The 18,098-nt window shown below is 36.9% G+C and overlaps 1 long non-coding RNA gene across 1 annotated transcript in view; it reads left to right on the top strand.

Annotated features, from left to right (window-relative positions):
* LOC132020561 (uncharacterized) overlaps window positions 1–18,098 on the top strand; it is a 35,592-nt gene that overhangs the window by 14,937 nt on the left and 2,557 nt on the right. The window lies entirely within an intron of this gene.

Raw genomic sequence — 18,098 nt, forward strand, 5'->3', positions numbered from 1 at the left:
TCCCTATTGCAGTAGTCCTGCAAAAAAAATCTTCTGCGTCTGGTACAATTTTCTTTGAAGAATATTAACCTAGCTACAACCCTTTAAAAATAACAAAAAGTTAAAATATATTTTTAAAAATAGTAGTAACATTTATTGTGCACTGTTTGCCAGACTGTATTTACTTCTCCTATATCTTCACAATAATGCAAAGGAATAGTTCTAATATTACCCCTGATTTGAAGATCAGCATACTAGACTCAGGAGTTTGCTTACTTGCTTAAGACAAAGTAGCAAAAGGCAAAGGTAAGATGCCAACCCAGGGAATTGGCTACAAAATTCATGCATCTCACCACTAGGTTAATCTGTCTAGTTTTAAGAAATATTTGACACTCTAGAAGTCTTCAATTCAGCCTTACTTTAAAAAAGCTCTTAAAATATGCCTTTAAAATCTGAGCTGAATGGAGTTCTCAGTTCCTTCTTTAACTGCTTCCATTCCAACGGTGTGACTTTCCCCTCAGAGCCTCAGCCCATGCCCTCTCAACCTTCATAGTCTATCTTTCTCAAGTTTGAGATACATTCATTCCATTCCCCCTTCCAGCTCTTACTAACTTGAAAATGACAGAGTCCCTTTCTCCAAAGGTTAAACTGCATGTGTTCATTTTCTAAATAAAGTAATGAGGCATAAAAGGTACATTGCAGTAGCAATAGCAACAAGATCAGATTGCTGATAGGGGAAGTTTTTAGTAGTGATATTGATGGCACTGTCTGTGGAATTTATTGTTTGTTGGAAATGACAAAGAGAATCGCCTCCTAGCAATCCACTAGACCATCTCAAATACATAGCATGTAAGCTGATCATCACCCACCCTTGGGCATTCAAGGAACATTAGATTGCTATTTTTTGCTTTGTTACCTTGTTTAAGTCTTTTATTGTTTTAATAACAATGTTTTTTCCCCCAAATGTCTCCTAATTTTAAGCATGACACCAGTTTATAAATTAATGTATTCATATTTAATCTATGTGCTATTCACTTAAAATGCTTAAGGTGATGTTGTTTTGTTTTATTAATATTTTGAGGAAATGCTTGATGTTTTTCTTTATTCTTCAAAAAATAACTATCAATTGGAATAAGGTTACTTTGTATTTCAGTTAGATTTGTAACCTGCAGTTAAATATTTTGGCAACTTTTGGCAAATAGTAGTTAATTAAAGCAACAACAACAAAAAACAGGTGTATGTCTGTGCTCATGTGCACAAGAGCGTGCACACGCATACACATACACACACACACATTTCACTGTATATAGTTTAAGATCTACCGGACAGCCCATTATTACCAGAGAGCTGATCTTGCTCATATATGCTGTCCTATATTCAATCTTTGAGGCTTTTCAAGAAATCTCAGTGCAAAATTACTGAGAAAGTAGAAAAAAGTGAAAAATTAAATGACTTTTGTTAGGAAAACTTTAACACAACTGTAAGTTAAAATCTAATTTGAAAGGGAAGTGTGAAGTCTCATTTGAAGACAGGAAACTTTCTTCTCTCTGAAAATTCAAGGTACATTTTCTACTGTGGAATTTAATAAGCTGATAAGAATCAGTATCTTAGCATTTTGCCTAGAAGTGAAAAGCAAAATTATCTTTCTGGCCAAAATGGTGACACATAATTACTCATTCTCAAAAGAAATCATTAACACTACACCATTTTCAAATGCACATTTGCCTAGACATGATATCTATCTTGGAGAGTATTATTTAATGAAGAATATTCTGTCATCTTTTGAAATATAACTGAATGTACAAGTAACCAGAAACCAACCTCTGAGGGTCAGTACATTTACTTATGACAATGTTGTATATGATATGAGATATAGAAGGTCACTGAATAAAAGGGTACAAGAATTCAGTCCTCAATATTCCTTATTAAAAAAATTTTATTTAAAATTTCATTGCCAATTTCATGCTTTTTATAAATCTTTTCATTGACATGGTTTATAATATAGGCAATGTCATGTCTTTTGTATATGTACAAATATATGATGTGGGAAATAGAGACAGAAGAAAAGTTATTAAATTTCCTTACCCACTGACAAGCCCTTGAAACAGGCAGAGTGACATTCCTCTGGGGACTCAACTCCCTCCACCTTCATACTTTGCTAAGGGCAAAAAGCCTTACCGCCCCACCCCCCAACCTCAACCAGGATCCTATGGGTCTGCTTTAACATATAAAAATTCCTTTGCAAACTTCCTTTATCTCTAAACCCTCCAAGACACATGTTGGTGATCATCCCCAAGCATATGGCCCACTGATATATATCTGAATGGTCTCATGACTACGGTTTTTTTTTTTTTTTTAAAGATTTTATTTATTTATTTGACAGAGAGAGATCACAAGTAGGCAGAGAAGCAGGAAGAGAGAGAGAGAGGAGGAAGCTGACTCCCTGCAGAGCAGAGAGCCCAATGTGGGACTCGATCCCAGAACCCTGAGATCATGACCTGAGCCGAAGGCAGCGGCTTAACCCACTGAGCCACCCAGGCGCCCTCATGACTAAGGTTTTATTAGACAGTAATACATGATGTTCCCCAACAACAGCTAGCCCCTCAAGGTCCTGGAAACCTTGCTTCCAAGATTCCTTGGAGATTTAACGCTATTCCTTACTCCCTCCCATCTTGCAAGTATATAATGGACCACCCCTCACAACCCCAAGGCAGCAGCTCTTTCTGCCCACCAGTCCTGTTCCCACGCTTTAATAAACCACCATTGCGCACCAAAGATGTCTCAAGAATTCTTTCTTGGTCATCGGCTCCAGATCTCATCCCACTGAACCTCACTTATATTCTAAGACTTCATCATATACACATGGAAAAATTAAAGAAAAAGAAAAAAAGAGAGAGAGAAAAGAAAAAAATTCTCATTGACCTACATAGAAAATATTTGAAGATGAAGATATGTGGATATAAACAAATCTAGAATATAGAGGTGATATTTTGAATTCTATACTAGCCAAAGATAACGGACTTTTCTACAATTAAAAGAGAGAAAATTCATCATTATGTGACTATGTTCATGCTTTACAAATCTGCCTGCTCATTCTAGCCATCTCTGCATCATTCCTAACTAGAGACAAGATGTTTCAGCGCGAGGTTTCAGACGGTAGACTGTGAGTATATCCTTACTTGAAATACCATCTTATTCTGAAACTACTGATATTTTAATATTAATTAAGCAGAAATCATTATGATAAATCAGATATCTTGATTATTCAAGTTGCAGTGAACTTCAATAACCTATCATTATATTATAACTTGTGAGGACAGAGGCCACAAATATAAATTTTAAAGCTTATCCCAAATATATTTATTTGTAATTCAACATAAGAAATCTAGGTTTTGCCATGGATGTTATAATCCTCGTTAATGTACAGATGCATGAAATATGAAAGGAGGCCTGCAAAAAATCTCTCTAAGACAAATGTACCATTAAAAAAAAAACCTTAGAAGTTAAATGATTACAACATTTAGAAAATGAGTAAGTTTAAGAAAACAAGCCATTGTGTAGAGCAATTGATTCATACTTGTTTTGAGAAGGATTTCGTATCTTGCTCCAAGTTTCTATGTTATTAATTTGTATTAGGAATTATTAATAAAAGTTTCATATATTCTTGTTTGTTTGTGTATGTGTGTGTGTGTGCTTACTAATTTTTTTAACTTTTATGTTAACGCTTTACATTAATAGCATTTTCTAGTCAATCAGGAAAAGCCCAATATCCACAGGTTTTTGAGGAATCAAAGGATTATCATTACACTTCATTGGCGGAAATCCGACAACATTCACTTCTGCAAGATTAGAGAATATTTTGGCCAGAGTAATAGATGAGGTAGGGAGATAGGAGCAGACCAACAATTTGGAAACCATTGATACAGGACCATTTACAGAACTTATTTTAGAACAGTAATTTGGAATCAATCTGCTGAAATGAGTTGAAAGTACATAGCTCAAGTAATTATTATAGAGAGGTTTGTAAGGGAACCTTTTTGGTTTTCTTCCTAAAAAGAGGTTTTTATTACCTTTGGTCCACAGTCGACATTTCACATTATCTCTTGATCCCAGGGCTCCTGGATGGGGACGTAGGGGTGGGGATCCCTGTGCAGTAGTTGGCAGAGGAATAGAGACCCATAGGGGAAAGGGAATGGCTTTGCCTCAACCATTTTTAGAACTCTGTTGTTCCCTCTGGGCTTCAGTTTCTCCCCTGCAGGGAGCCCCGGGCAGCAGTCTGAGAGTGCTAGGCAAATCCAGTTCCCTGCAAGACCTAAAATATTTCTGGACTGTGGCCTGGCCCTCTCGCAGGGGACCTACTTCCTTCTCAGCATCCCCTTCTAGCATTCCCCTGCCACTCCCATGCAAAAAAAAATTATTTTCTTTTCATTACAACTTCCTGAAACTTTTGTGGGTACAAAAACCGCAAACTGATCAGCAGAGAAAAGGGAAGAGAGGGAGAGGCAAACGGAAACCACTGGGAGGCTGTCCCCTCCCTGCCCAGGTTTTTCCCCAAACCTCTAGGGCTCAGACCTTATCCTCCTGGGAAATTTGCTGCCTGGATGTGCCCTGGCAGGTTACCCCACAACCCCACCACACACATCTGGCGTGTGCCCTTTATTTCTTCCTTATAGACCCTCAGCCTACAGCACTCAGACCAGGAGAAAAACAAGACAAAAACAGAAGAAACCTAAAAGCACACAGAGTGAAGTGCTCCATTATATTGTATACAGTTTAATTTTATTCTTAAAAGCAAATAATAAATAGGGGTGCCTGGGTGGCTCAGTGGGTTAAAGCCTCTGCCTTCAGCTCAGGTCATGATCCCAGGGTCCTGAGATCGAGCCCCACATCGGGCTCTCTGCTTGGCAGAGGGCCTGCTTCCTCCTCTCTCTCTGCCTACTTTTGATCTCTCTCTGTCAAATAAGTAAATAAAATCTTTAAAAAAAAAAAGAAAAAGAAACAAATAATAAATATATAAATATTAATAATAATAAAATAAAAATAACAATAATTTTTAAAAAGATTTTATTAACTTACTTGACAGACAGAGATTGTAAGTAGGCAGAGAGGCATGCAGAGAGAGGTGGAAGCAGGCTCCCTGCTGAGCAGACAGCCCAATGCAGGGCTTGATCCTAGGACCCTGGGATCATGGCCTGAGGGGAAGGCAGAGGCTTTAACCCACTGAGCCACCCAGGAGCTCCAATAATTTTAATCTTAAAAATAAAATGTATACAATATAATGGAGCATTTGCTCTAGAATATTTTACCAAGTTGCTTAAATTTAGATATTATTGTGAATAAAGTTATTAATAATGACCTGAGGTATGTCTTGGCGATGAAAAGATACATTTGAAATTATGCAATACCTTAATAAAAAGTTCTTTCTTATTTATTAAATCAATGTAGATACAGAGGTATATTCTTCTTTTTTTTTTTTTTTTTTTTTATTCGATAGAGATCACAGGTAGGCAGAGAGGAAGGCAGAGAGAGAGGAGGAAGCAGGCTCCCCGCTGAGCAGAGAGCCTGATGTGTGGCTTGATCCCAGGACCCTGGAATCATGACCCGAGCCGAAGGCAGAGGCTTTAACCCACTGAGCCACCCAGGTGCCCTGAGGTATATTATTCTTAATGTGCTTTCCATGAATATGAAAATGTCCTAGAAACACAAAACATTTGTAAAAATTAGTAAATTTTCTGAAGATCCAGTCAGTAGTACCCATGTACTTTTTTTGTGAAACACATACAAGTTCATGACATCTTTTAATTATTCTCAATCTTGAAATTATTTATTTCTTAGGAGTCAGAGCTTTGTGGGTTTTATAATTTTCCTTAGTACATATAATTTTCTTTAGTATAAAGGCACTGGTGATAGTAATTGCAAACTCTGTGTATAACAATATTCCTAAATTCCACAAGAGGTAGCCAGGAGAGTTCTTTCTGTCCCATCACCACCTTCCAAAGTTTGAAGTTCACTGAAATATGCTAACAAGGGCTCTTAGGAAGATAGGGTTGAACAAAGGTTGTCTTGAAAAGTTGCTTCTTGAGTTCCAGCATGAATGTGCACTACTGGATGCAGGTTTTTGTGTAATTCAGTCTCTCCTCCACACTGTCCAAACACTCCATGCTATTCATTTTCACAGTAGACCAGGTCTTTCTGTCCATTTGTCTCTAAAGCAATTGTGAACACCTTGAGGGAGTTTCTTCTAATTTCAGTATTCCAGAGGCTAAAAACTATACCTACAACTCAATAAATGTATACTGAGTGGATGAATGAAGTGATTGCCTGGTTGAAAAATGAGTATGGATGGGCAAAGTAGGGTGAGAAAGCTAGAAGTAATGCATTTTCAACGCACCTTGGTTTCACCAGGATTCACAGAAAAGCCAGAGACAACTTTATCCATTAGAAAATAATTTTATTACTAAAACAATATTTCTTTTGTCTTATGTCACTGCTTCATTGAATTTTTCTACAAAATCTGTGTTGCAGCTGTGTTGCCCCAGGCTAGAGTCAAGTGGTAAAGAGAGGCCATAAATAGCTCCTCTGCTTGCTTTTTGGTTGCTACTTGAGCTCTCACTCTCGACTGAGAACCCCATAATTCTCCAAGCCCTCCATGTACCCAAAGGTTCCAAGGTCCTTCTCAAACTCTATTTCAATTTTCCGAGGATATAAATACTATAGGTATGAAGACAGTGCTAAGGGATTATGTGGGATTTGTTAATGTAAGAGTTTATTTCTAGTTAAGTTTCTGGGAAAATTCGGACACCACCAGCCCAAATGAAGTATGCGAGTAAAGGAAGATATGATATCACAGAAATGAGGTTATTAATGCTGGGATATACAGGGATGCCATAATATATATTTGACCTTTCACCTCATCCCATAAGGTCCCCAAAACTAAGTATGGAATATAATAAGGTTCTTGTCTCAAATTCTAATGCAGATCCCATGTCAGTGAAGACTGGCTAAGGAAGTGTGCTTTTTGTCTTTGGTAGAGGCAGGAGGACCTGCAAACCAGGGCACTTTCCTTAAACAGACTTGGCTTCATTTTAGATGGTAAGCATTTCCAGGATTGTAACAAGAGACCTTGTGTCCAAAAGGAAAGAATCACAAAGGGGAAATTTGTGGCTGGAATATCCCCTCACCACCACCTGAATTCCTGTATTTCTTAGACTACTTTAAGAAGGAGAATTTAAGAGGAAGATTCTAATATATTTTTTTGTTCAGGCTTACCTGGGTACAGTGAAAGTTCTGCCCAATTCCTGTTTCTGAGTATGAAGTTGAAGAGCCTTGAATGCACTTTGCCAAGAACTCTAAGATAATATTATGTGGATTATAGAACAATTATAGCCTCAAAGTTATGTTTAAAGGACACACTCTTGGAGATAAAGACTTTACAATAAGAAATTTAGAGAAGCCTAACAATATATGACTAGTCTGTTACAATAAGTCAGAAGGGGAATACATATTATGGCCAAGTGGAAGTTTAACAATAAAGGGAAAATAAGAGCTCAAAACAAAATTTTATCTTAAGAAACAATAAAACACAACCTATGAAATTATTTTTTTATCTCTCAATTTTATTTATTTATTTATTTTCAGCATAACAGTATTCATTATTTTTGCACCACATCCAGTGCTCTATGCAATCTGTGCCCTCTATAATACCCACCACCCGGTACCCCGACCTCCCACCCCCCGCCCCTTCAAACCCCTCAGATTGTTTTTCAGAGTCCATAGTCTCTCATTTCCAATTTCCCCTAACTCCCTTCTCCTCTCTAACTCCCCATGTCCTCCATGCTATTTGTTATGCTCCACAAATAAGTGAAGCCATATGATAATTGACTCTCTCTCCTTGACTTATTTCACTCAGCATAATCTCTTCCAGTCCCGTCCATGTTGCTACAAAACTTGGGTATTCATCCTTTCTGATGGAGTCATAATACTCCATAGTGTATATGGACCATATCTTCCTTTTGTTCATTTTGATGGTTGAAAAATTATAAAGATGTATAATATACTCCTACTGTGAAAAGAAAACTTGAAGGCTAAATTAGATAAAAGACAATGTCTGTGAAGTTTTATTAGAAGTGTAAACTTATATTTCCTAGTTAGTTCCACTGTTCTATATGTTCATCCTTATACATACATCATACCCTTTTGATTATTATAGGTTTATAGCAAGCCTGGAAATCAGTAAGTTGACTCTTCCCCCTTTTTATTCTTTTTCTAAATTGTTTCTAAGAAGTCTAGGAAAAAATATTTGTAAAACAAATCCTGGATAAGGGACTTGTATCAAAATATATATATATTTTTAAAACCTCTTACAATTCAATAATAAAAAGAAAGCAATTTGACAAAACAGCAAAAAAAATGGGCAGGTTCTTCACAAAAAATAATTAGGTCAATAAATAATATAAAGATGCTCAACATTATTACTTAATTTGAAATGCAAATTAAAATGGCAGTAAGTTACCACTTAAAAACCATTAAAATGGCTTTAAAAAGCAATGAACAATACCAAATGTAAGGAAAGATACTATGATGCTGATCATCACTATTGGTGATACAAAATGGTAAACTATTTTGGAAAAGAGTTTCAGAATTACCTATAAAGTTAAACATATAGTGGAGACCCAGAAGTTCTACTTGTGGACATGTATATACCTAATAGAAATGAAAGCAAATGACCATAAAGAGACCTGTAACTCAAGCAGTTGTATTCATAATAGACCCCAACTGGAAACAACTCAGATGTCTATCAACTGAGAAAAGAGTTAACGCACTGAAAAATTTGTACGATAGAATAATACTCAGCAATAAAAAGGAATGGTCTACTAATATATCTTATAACATGGATGAATTGGAAAGGCATTATATTAACAGTAACATAGACAAAAAGAACTAAACACTGTATGGTCCCCTTCATGCAACATTTTGAAAAGGCAATATTGTGAATCAGAAAGTGAATCATTTCTGTGGTATCTGGCCAGCTCAGTCAGTGGAATATGCGACTTTTGATCTTGGGGTTGCAGATTCAAGCCCCACACTGGGTATAGAGATTACTTAAAAATAAACTCCTAAAAAATGGAATCATTTTTGCCAGGGCCTGGGTATGGGCAGATAAGGGACACGAGGGAACTTATTTTGGGTGATGAGGATAAATGTTTATATTTTGGTTGTGTTGGTAGTTACACTGCTACACACATTTGCTAAAACTAATTAAACTGTACCTTTAAAAAGAATGACTATTTTGTATGTGAATTATACCTCAATAAGTATATTAAAATATGCATTAATTATTCTTTGAAAATTTATTCTAAATTGTTTCTTCCCTTAGTAAAGCTATGAAACTATATCTCTCCCTGTCTCCCTTTACCCATATTTTTTCTTCTAGCTTTCTTTTCTTCCTGCCTTCCAGATTTGTCTCCCCAGATGACTCAACACAAATATGTGAACCTTGAACATGATTTTTATTTTTCCTGAACCTGAATCTTTTAAAATCAAGTCCTAAAAACCAGTGTCTCCCTGTGATAATTAATGCCCCGTTAGGTAATTTTCCGGGTTCTCAAGTATCAGGTAGATACGATGGAATGTAACTGAAATTTTCCTAGTAAATCAAGGGTTTCTGTTGGTTCTCCTAAAAAGAGACTGATGACCGTTACTAACCATTCTCCTTGAGCTTAAGCTACTTATGGAAGGGGAAAATGGGATAGAAGAGCAAGCAAATAATTTTATTTAAAGACAGCAGGTAATCTTAGCTGATTTTAGAAACTGAATATCTTAGCATGATAGGCCCACTTCCAGAAAAAAAAATGCATGTATACATTTTTTCATTTGCATGTACACTTTTGAGATTCATGGACAATTTTAGGACTACAGAAAATGAGAAAGAACTCTCTCTATGGGAGCAAAAAAGACCCTTGAGTGTTCCTGAACATATCTTTCTTTAGTTCCTGGCTAAATAGAATCAAATACATTGATAAATAGTGATGCTTACCATAAGGATAATGACAACTTCTTTTCTTAATTGAGGTCACATTTCAAAATGCAGTTTAATTTTTGGTTTCTATTTCCAAAGCAACAACAGAGAACAGAAATGAGAACATGATGCAATTTGAAAAACATGACATTAGGAAGTGAATGAAAACTCAGATGGCACTTTCAAAATTGTTGCCTTGCCTTATTTGATTTTCTACAGATGTCATTTGTTCTCAGCAAAATGTACTGCCACCTGGCAAATAATCGATGTGCAACTGTGTGAGTTTGCACTGCCAGAGACATTTTTTTTTCCTGAGTCCTCACTGATTTTGTAGAGCAGCAAAATGGTACAACCAAGAGCCTATATCTTTCTTATAACTAGCATTTTATTTGCCTCAGGAACTTTTTAAATAAATACTGATATGAATAAATATTAGCAATAATTAAACAGAAAAGTATATTTGATCTTAAAAACAGAAGAATTTATGTATTTTATATATGAAACATACCCTCAACTTCCAATTATGCATGATAATGGTGAACAGATAGTTTTTGAACCCCAAATATAGATAAGTAGGATACAAATAGCTTGACATCTAAAGAAGCCAATTTCTTTCCCCCTCATTTTTTTTTTTTAATCAACACTGCTAAAAATAAAAACCAATTAGAGCAACTAGTCAACAAAAGTAAGTAAGTACCAGATATATTGTTACCTCTGGAGTTGTTCCTAAGTTGTAAGTAAAAAGTAGCCAGAAGGATGGGGCATGATACCTTTCTACAAGGTATCAACCCCAATAGAACAAAACACTAGTTACCTCAGCTAGACCTTTGCTCAAGATTTCCTTTTGTCTTTTTGTTTGTTTTAAAGATTTTATTTACTTATTTGAGAGAGAGTGAGAGAGGGGAAAGGTCAGAGGGAGAAGCAGACTCCCCACTGAGCAAGGAGCCCAACATGGGACTGGAACTCCTCAAACCCGTGCACGACTCCAGGATCATGACCTGGGCCAAAGGCAGCTGCTTAACCAACTGAGCCACCCAGGCTCCTCCACTTTGATCTTTGTTGAACAGCTTTACCAATTACTGATTTTGTGGTGGAAAATTGGAGTGACATGACATAGCTCTTACTAAACCTAAGAGGGCTTACTGACTTACTTTATTCCTTAGAGTGACTCTTCAGGCATTTTCTACAGTTCTTCAGATCCTCATTCTTTTCTTAGTGTATTGCATACCTCTTGCTTTATAAACCAAATAAATCACTACTTATGAGCTATACCACTTTTGGTAAATTTTAACTGCTCTGTTAAAACTTTACTTTCCTTATTCCTAAGTTGGGGAGATTTTTTTTTTTTTAAGATTTTATTTATTTATTTGACAGACAGAGATCACAAGTAGGCAGAGAGGCAGGCAGAGGGAGAGGGGGGAAGCAGGCTCCCTGCTGAGCAGAGCGCCTGATGCGGGGCTTGATCTCAGGATCCTGAGATCATGACCTGAGCCGAAGGCAGAGGCTTAACCCACTGAGCCACCCATGCGCCCCAGGGAGAGTTTATAGTATATATCACATATGTTTCTTGTGGTTCAATAAATCAATAGATGTAAAGCATTTAGACAGTGTCTGGTATATTATAGGTGACAATATGTTAGTTGTTGTGTTACTGACATTTTTGTATGTCTACTAGCACATTTGTTGGATCTCTCAAAATTTCTCTTATGTTTTCACCCATATTTTCTTTCTATTTTGCTGATGTCGAAAAAGAAGACTCTTCCGTTCTAATGTCATATTAAGCTTAATTTAAAAACATTTTTAAAGGTCTGATAATTTGATGACCCAGAGCAAACCATCCACTGGTGGATATTTTCCAAGTCTATTTTAAACTTCTTGATCATCCACCATTTTTATCTATCTGTCTCAAATTTATACTTACCAATTTTCACAGAATAGTTTCTTTTTACTTTCCCACTTCAGTGTCATTGTTTTTCCATTTCTCTGCAATGCTCTTCTTCTGTCTGCCAATCACAGTCTTCCCTTATTCAGCATTCAAGCAGCATTCATAGAGTATTATGTTCCAGATACTTTATGTGGCAGAAATAATTACTCATCACTTAATAATAATATATTCCCCCACATTTCCCCACTAACTGGTATTCGAGTGAATCCACATGACTTGTCTTAATCAGTAGGTTTTTAGCAAAGCATAGAAGAGGGTGTTTAAATTTCCATGCACACTTAGTCACACTATGAGACGCTCAGAGGACTTATATTCCAAATGCAGCTACAAGGTGTTGGAATTTCCATTAGCCTGGAACCTTGAATAATGGTAGGTATCATAGCTCCCACCAATTCACACTGAACATGTATGATGAGCAAGGAATATACTTTGTAATGTAAAAATGAAACAGATACATTGAGGCTGACATGTTACCACAGTGGACTCTAGACTGTCCTGACTATTTTAGGCACTGGCCATAAAGAAATGAAAGACAAAATTGCTGTCCTCAAGGACCCAAAGGGTAGAACTGTTCTGTAGAAACGGGAGCCACCAAACACACTTTAAATTTAAATTAGTATTAAATGAAATTTAATTAAATGAAATTTAAAGTCCAGTTCATCTATTATACTAGCCATATTTCGTGTATTTAGTAAGCTATACATGGCTAGTGGCTCTATTGGACATCATATGAATATGCCCACCTTCAGAGAGTCTGTTGGACAGCACTGGTCCAGAAGAATGGATAGAGAAAGATATAAACTATTCTTATTCAATTTTATAAATGATAAGCAGAACAGTAGTAGAGAATAATATGAGAAAAGGTGTTAGAAAATAGTCTTGAAGTATGTTATTTTTAGGGTAATTGAGAAAAATGGAAGAAAATGACAAATCACTCTGTCATTTTTTAAATGGACCTTATTCCTTAAATTTTTGATGTTTAATATTATATTCCAGTTTTAAGACTTTATTTAATACATATATGAGAACATGTATGCAATGAAGTCCACAGAAACGTTGAATGCAGCAGTGGTGTTTTAGTACCAGATGTCTGAAAGCACCAGAGTCAACTGCATGCTCCTCTGTTTGGACCTGGAAATAAAAATAAATTATGACACACCTATGGAATAGGATGGCTTTTAACATACAATGGATCAAAATATCCTCCTGGTTGGGGTCCATGCAGTGAGGAATGAAAACAATTGTTATCACCACAGAGTATGTAGAAAGAACCATGGACCAGAAGAATGAAGCAGAATCTGAGCCAGCTGTGAAGTTCTGGATGTTCTGGAATTTGAATTTCTCTAGAGAAGAAACTCCAAGGAGGACTGATGGGTCTTCTCTTTCTAAAACTGTGGCCTGTTTTCAGGGAGGAAGTACAGGGATGTTGCTATAAACATCTCTTGGTAGGAGGACTGTCTGGATGCTGCTCAGAGGGACAATACGCATGAAGCTATGTGGAGACTGTGAAGTAAGTGCCAGCAGGTGAACCAGCTCTATATCTGGACACAGAGAATATTAAATACATATTTGCGTAAAGGAACTAAGAGGTAATATGAGGCAAAAGGTAAAAGAGATCATATCAAAAGGATCATAAATGGATCAGAGAGAAGAAAATTTTTAAGGATATTTTAATCTTCAGGCAAACCTACCCAGAAGGGGCAAACACAGTCAAAAGAGTAAGTAATTTAAGATAGTTTCTTGACAGATGAAGTAGAAATAATAAAAAGACTGCATGGGTTCGCTCCCGCCAAGTTTGTAGTAGGCATAGTCATAAATTAAATATTCTATTTTATTATTTTTAAAGGTTTTATTTATTTGATAAAGAGAGAGCGCACACAAGTAGGGGGAAGAGCAGGGAGAGGGAGAAACAGGTTCCCCCCAAGCAGGGAGCCCAGTGTGGCTTGATCCCAGGACCACAGGCTCATGACCAGGGCTGAAGGCGGATGTCCAACAACTGAGCTAACCAGGCATCAATCTTTTCTTTGATTTTACCTATATGTGAATAATACCTATATGTGTTTACAAAGGCAGTGATGCCTCAGGAGACTTTAATAACTTTTATTTTCTGTGTCATGGAAAGGAATCCTAAAAGGAAGCAAGCCCCCACATGTATTTATTGTCAATTTATCTACTTGTTTTAGTGAATTGAGTTTAATTTATGAAGTTAAGGGGATGATTGTCCTAATATTTAGCCTCACTACAACTTTTCAAATAGTCACTATGTACTAAAGTACTCTGAAACAGGAATGCTCAGTGAACAAAAATTGCAAACCTCTTGTGGGTAACGGCTTTGGCTTCCATGATTTGCTATTAGTGGTTTCTTTTCTCTCTCTTTTTCTCTCAGACATCTCTGATTTCAGGGTTTAGGCAATACAATAAATTATTTCATATACTCTGTCCTGGACATCTTCCAAGCAAAATGTCCTCATTCTGCTATTTTGTACAGTCTATGTAGCATCTCATGATTTTATTGGATACATCAATTGTGCGGAGCATTTGATTGTATATGGGCAAACACGACCATGCAATTTCTCCAGTTTATCTTCTGTGTAATGTATCCTTTAAGCAATCTCATAAATAAACCCAGCCATTTTCTCAGCTTGTCCTCCCTTTGTAGGAGCATGCTGAGAGCAAAATGTCCAAAATTCTTTTTCACAATAATTTTACCCACCCTCAGGACTAGATGGGCAATTACTTCTCCTTTGAATTAGTTTTGCACCGTGTTCCGTGCTGGTTAACATTTACAAATGTCTTCATTTACTTAGTCTTTAAGTCCAGGAATTAAATCTGAGCGCCTGAAAACATTCTGCCAGCCCGGTACATCGGTCTTACCTTGAATCTCCCTGGTTTTAATTTCATGACTCTATTATATGGCACTTAATATATTCATCCAGGAAAATCTTGGTTACTTAATATATATAGGAAACACATCATTCTAATCAACTGCATTTTCTGACAAGCTGAAGATAGGCATCTATGAGCAGCAAATTCTTAAAATTTAATTTTGAATGGAAATCACTTAAGATGTATTATGCTTTTCTTTTGCCTGGTTATTTGATACTAAAATTGGAAATACATGGAACATAAGAACATCATTACTAATGCTATTAACTGGAGGTTCTAATACAACTTTCTTTTCTTCAAAATTGGGCAAAATCTGGGCAAAATCACCTTGAGAGTCCCTAAAGATTCTGGGGCTTCCTGTAGACCTACTGAATCACTTTCTCAGAAACCACTTGAGTGTGTGTGTTTCCAGGAAGGAGGCTGGGCTTTGAGAAGGGTTGCCAGGAGGTCTGCCTCAGTGCAAATTGGGGGCCACTGGTCTGATTTTACAGTCTTGAATCTGCCTCTTAGAGTGTTGCTGTTTTCTCCCTTGCTCTGAGGCTGGCAGCTGTCATTGCTCACTGCTGCCAGTGAACCAGCTAGTAATAGCCATTCCCCTGCTGTCTAATGTAGTCATATTTGAAAAAATGATAAATACTGCAAAAGTGGTACATTACTTTGCAAAGTCAGAGTAAATATTCCGTACCGTAAGCTCAGGGGGCTCTTCTCTGCATGTGCAACTGATTTATGCAATGTCTGGTATAGACACAGCTTTATTTGGTCTTCTCATTGCTTTTATCACAGCCTCTTAAGGTCCCCTTTCTGCCCTTGAGTGGCATTTCAGGGATAGACTCTAATTTAGAGGTCACTTTCAGATGTTAAAATATGTGGTCCAATCTAAATCAATACTTTAATTTTGCATTCACTGTAAAGCTTTCCCTTCTCAGCATTTGAGACCTGACCATATGCTATAGGCCCAGCAAAGAGGGAGGGGCGAGTGTGGGGTAATGGGGTTTGGACTGTTGGTTTGTTCTCTTTCTTCCAAATGCCTTCTCTCATCCCTACTCCAACAATTTCCTATTGTGGTTCTTCCTCTGTTTTGGCAGGTGGCCATATTTGACATATTTCCTGCGACATCTCAGCAGCTTCTTTGAATTCCAACACCATTTCTTTTTTGGGGGGATTTATTTTTGGGGATTTATTTATTTTTTATTTCTCACATTACCCTCATGGACTGGCTTTACAGATAAGAGTTCCCTTGCCCTGGGAAGCACTTTTGGTGCCCTCCAGAGTTTCCTTCAGGCCACTGGAAAACTTACAAATCCTTGTTCGACCACAAAACAGGGAAAGTTCAGGTCTGCTAATGATTTTGCCCTTCATTTTCCCTGTCTTCCATTCTGGGTTCATTCAGCCAAGGCTTTGAGTTGAGACCTTTTCTACAGACGGTCAGATACCTGTTTTTTTCTTTCCTTCCAAACACGTATTTAGAAGTATTTTCTCAACATGTTCATTCTTTCCCTACAAGTTTCAGCAGCTCAGCTGTATCTCTTTTATGGCTGACAACTTCAAACTCTATGAGTCGTCTTAGTGGGGACCCCCACTTCTTTGAAGTGTGTAGAAGGAGCCTGCCTCCCTGGGAAAGGGAGGGGAGGAAATGCCATAGCAGTTTCTATCGCTAATAAATCTCTAGCCTTCTTTTACATCACCTGGAGACTTTTTTTCCTTTTTTTATTTCTTTTCAGTGTAACAGAATTAATTGTTTATGCACCACACCCAGTGCTCCATGCAATACGTGTCCTCTGTAATACTCACTGCCTGGATCCCCCCACCTCCCACCCCCAGTCCCTTCAAAACCCTCAGATTATTTTTCAGAGTCCATAGTCTCTCCCTGAGACTTTTAATGGGTACTGATAATGACCAGCTTGGCCACCTCTTATCTTAGGAAGCTGCTGGGAATGTGTGAGCCCTCTTGAGAGTGCCGAGCTATAGTTTTTACCTTTTGTTCTCAACTTTGCATCCTCAGTCAATCCCTCTCCATATAGACAATTGGAATGGTCCCATATAATATTCCGTTACAAGTCTGTTGTGTAAACTGAGGAGCAATTGCTTTGTAATATCTGTTTTAGCTGCCTGGCAACATTTTTTTTTTGTCATGTTTTATTCTTTATCCTGGTGTATTTAAGATTTACAACACACTAAAAACTATGTATTTAGTTTTTGATGAATGTAGTGGTGTATGCTGCCCTGTATTTTTTTAAAATATTTTAGATTTTAAAACCCAATTATGTGACTCACTGAATTCTTAAAACTTCTTTTTTTTTTTTAAAGATTTTATTTTATTTTTTTATTTGACAGAGATCACAAGTAGGCAGAGAGGCAGGCAGAGAGAGAGAGAGGGAGAGGAGGAAGCAGGCTCCCCGCTGAGCAGAGAGCCCAATGCGGGACTCGATCCCAGGACCCTGAGATCATGACCCGAGCCGAAGGCAGTGGCTTAACCCACTGAGCCACCCAGGCGCCCCTTCTTAAAACTTCTTATATTTTAATCAAATAAGTAAGTCCTTAGCATTGTTTAAAGAAGGCATTCAGTATGTATTTATTTTTTAATATCATATGAGTTCTTCCTATGTAAATTTTTCTTCATCTCACACAACAACTTTTCAAGAGCCGTGCTTTGGTATTACCTATGTTAAAGAGGAAAGAGATTGAAATCTGGGTAATAAATTCAAATGTTGCTTGACCACTCACTCACTAGATAGGAGATTTTGGGAAAGTTTATTTCAGCCCGTTTCCATTTTTAAAGGACAATACCTATTTACCCTGTTGGTATGGATTAAATATTGCAGTGAATATAAATTTTCTGGAACTTCATAGAAGCCTCATATATATTAGTACCCTTCACTTACCCTTCAATGACTCCTCCCTTATTTAAGATACTCCACTCTGTGTATTTTCTTTGAATTTGTGGTGGTAATTTCTTACTCTCAGAATAATTGATCTTTAAGAATCTATATCATAAAATCTACAGATCAACTACATTAGCCACCCTTCACTCATTTGTATTATATTATACTGAGAGTCCTTAGAGAACTATAAATATATATATATATATATATATATATATATATATGCACTTGCCAAGAGCAGTATTGTTGCTTTTTCTAATTCCTTCTGAATTCTATGATGTAATTAATCTGAGCTTGGTGTTCTGTCAACTTCAATAATCCTGACAACCTTATTACACTCTCCAGCGGAGAGATAAGTATTAAGTGAGCACCTGAGGGAATTAGATTC

Source organism: Mustela nigripes, chromosome 6 (genome assembly GCF_022355385.1).
Source record: "Mustela nigripes isolate SB6536 chromosome 6, MUSNIG.SB6536, whole genome shotgun sequence".
NCBI classification, from domain to species: Eukaryota; Metazoa; Chordata; class Mammalia; order Carnivora; family Mustelidae; genus Mustela; species Mustela nigripes.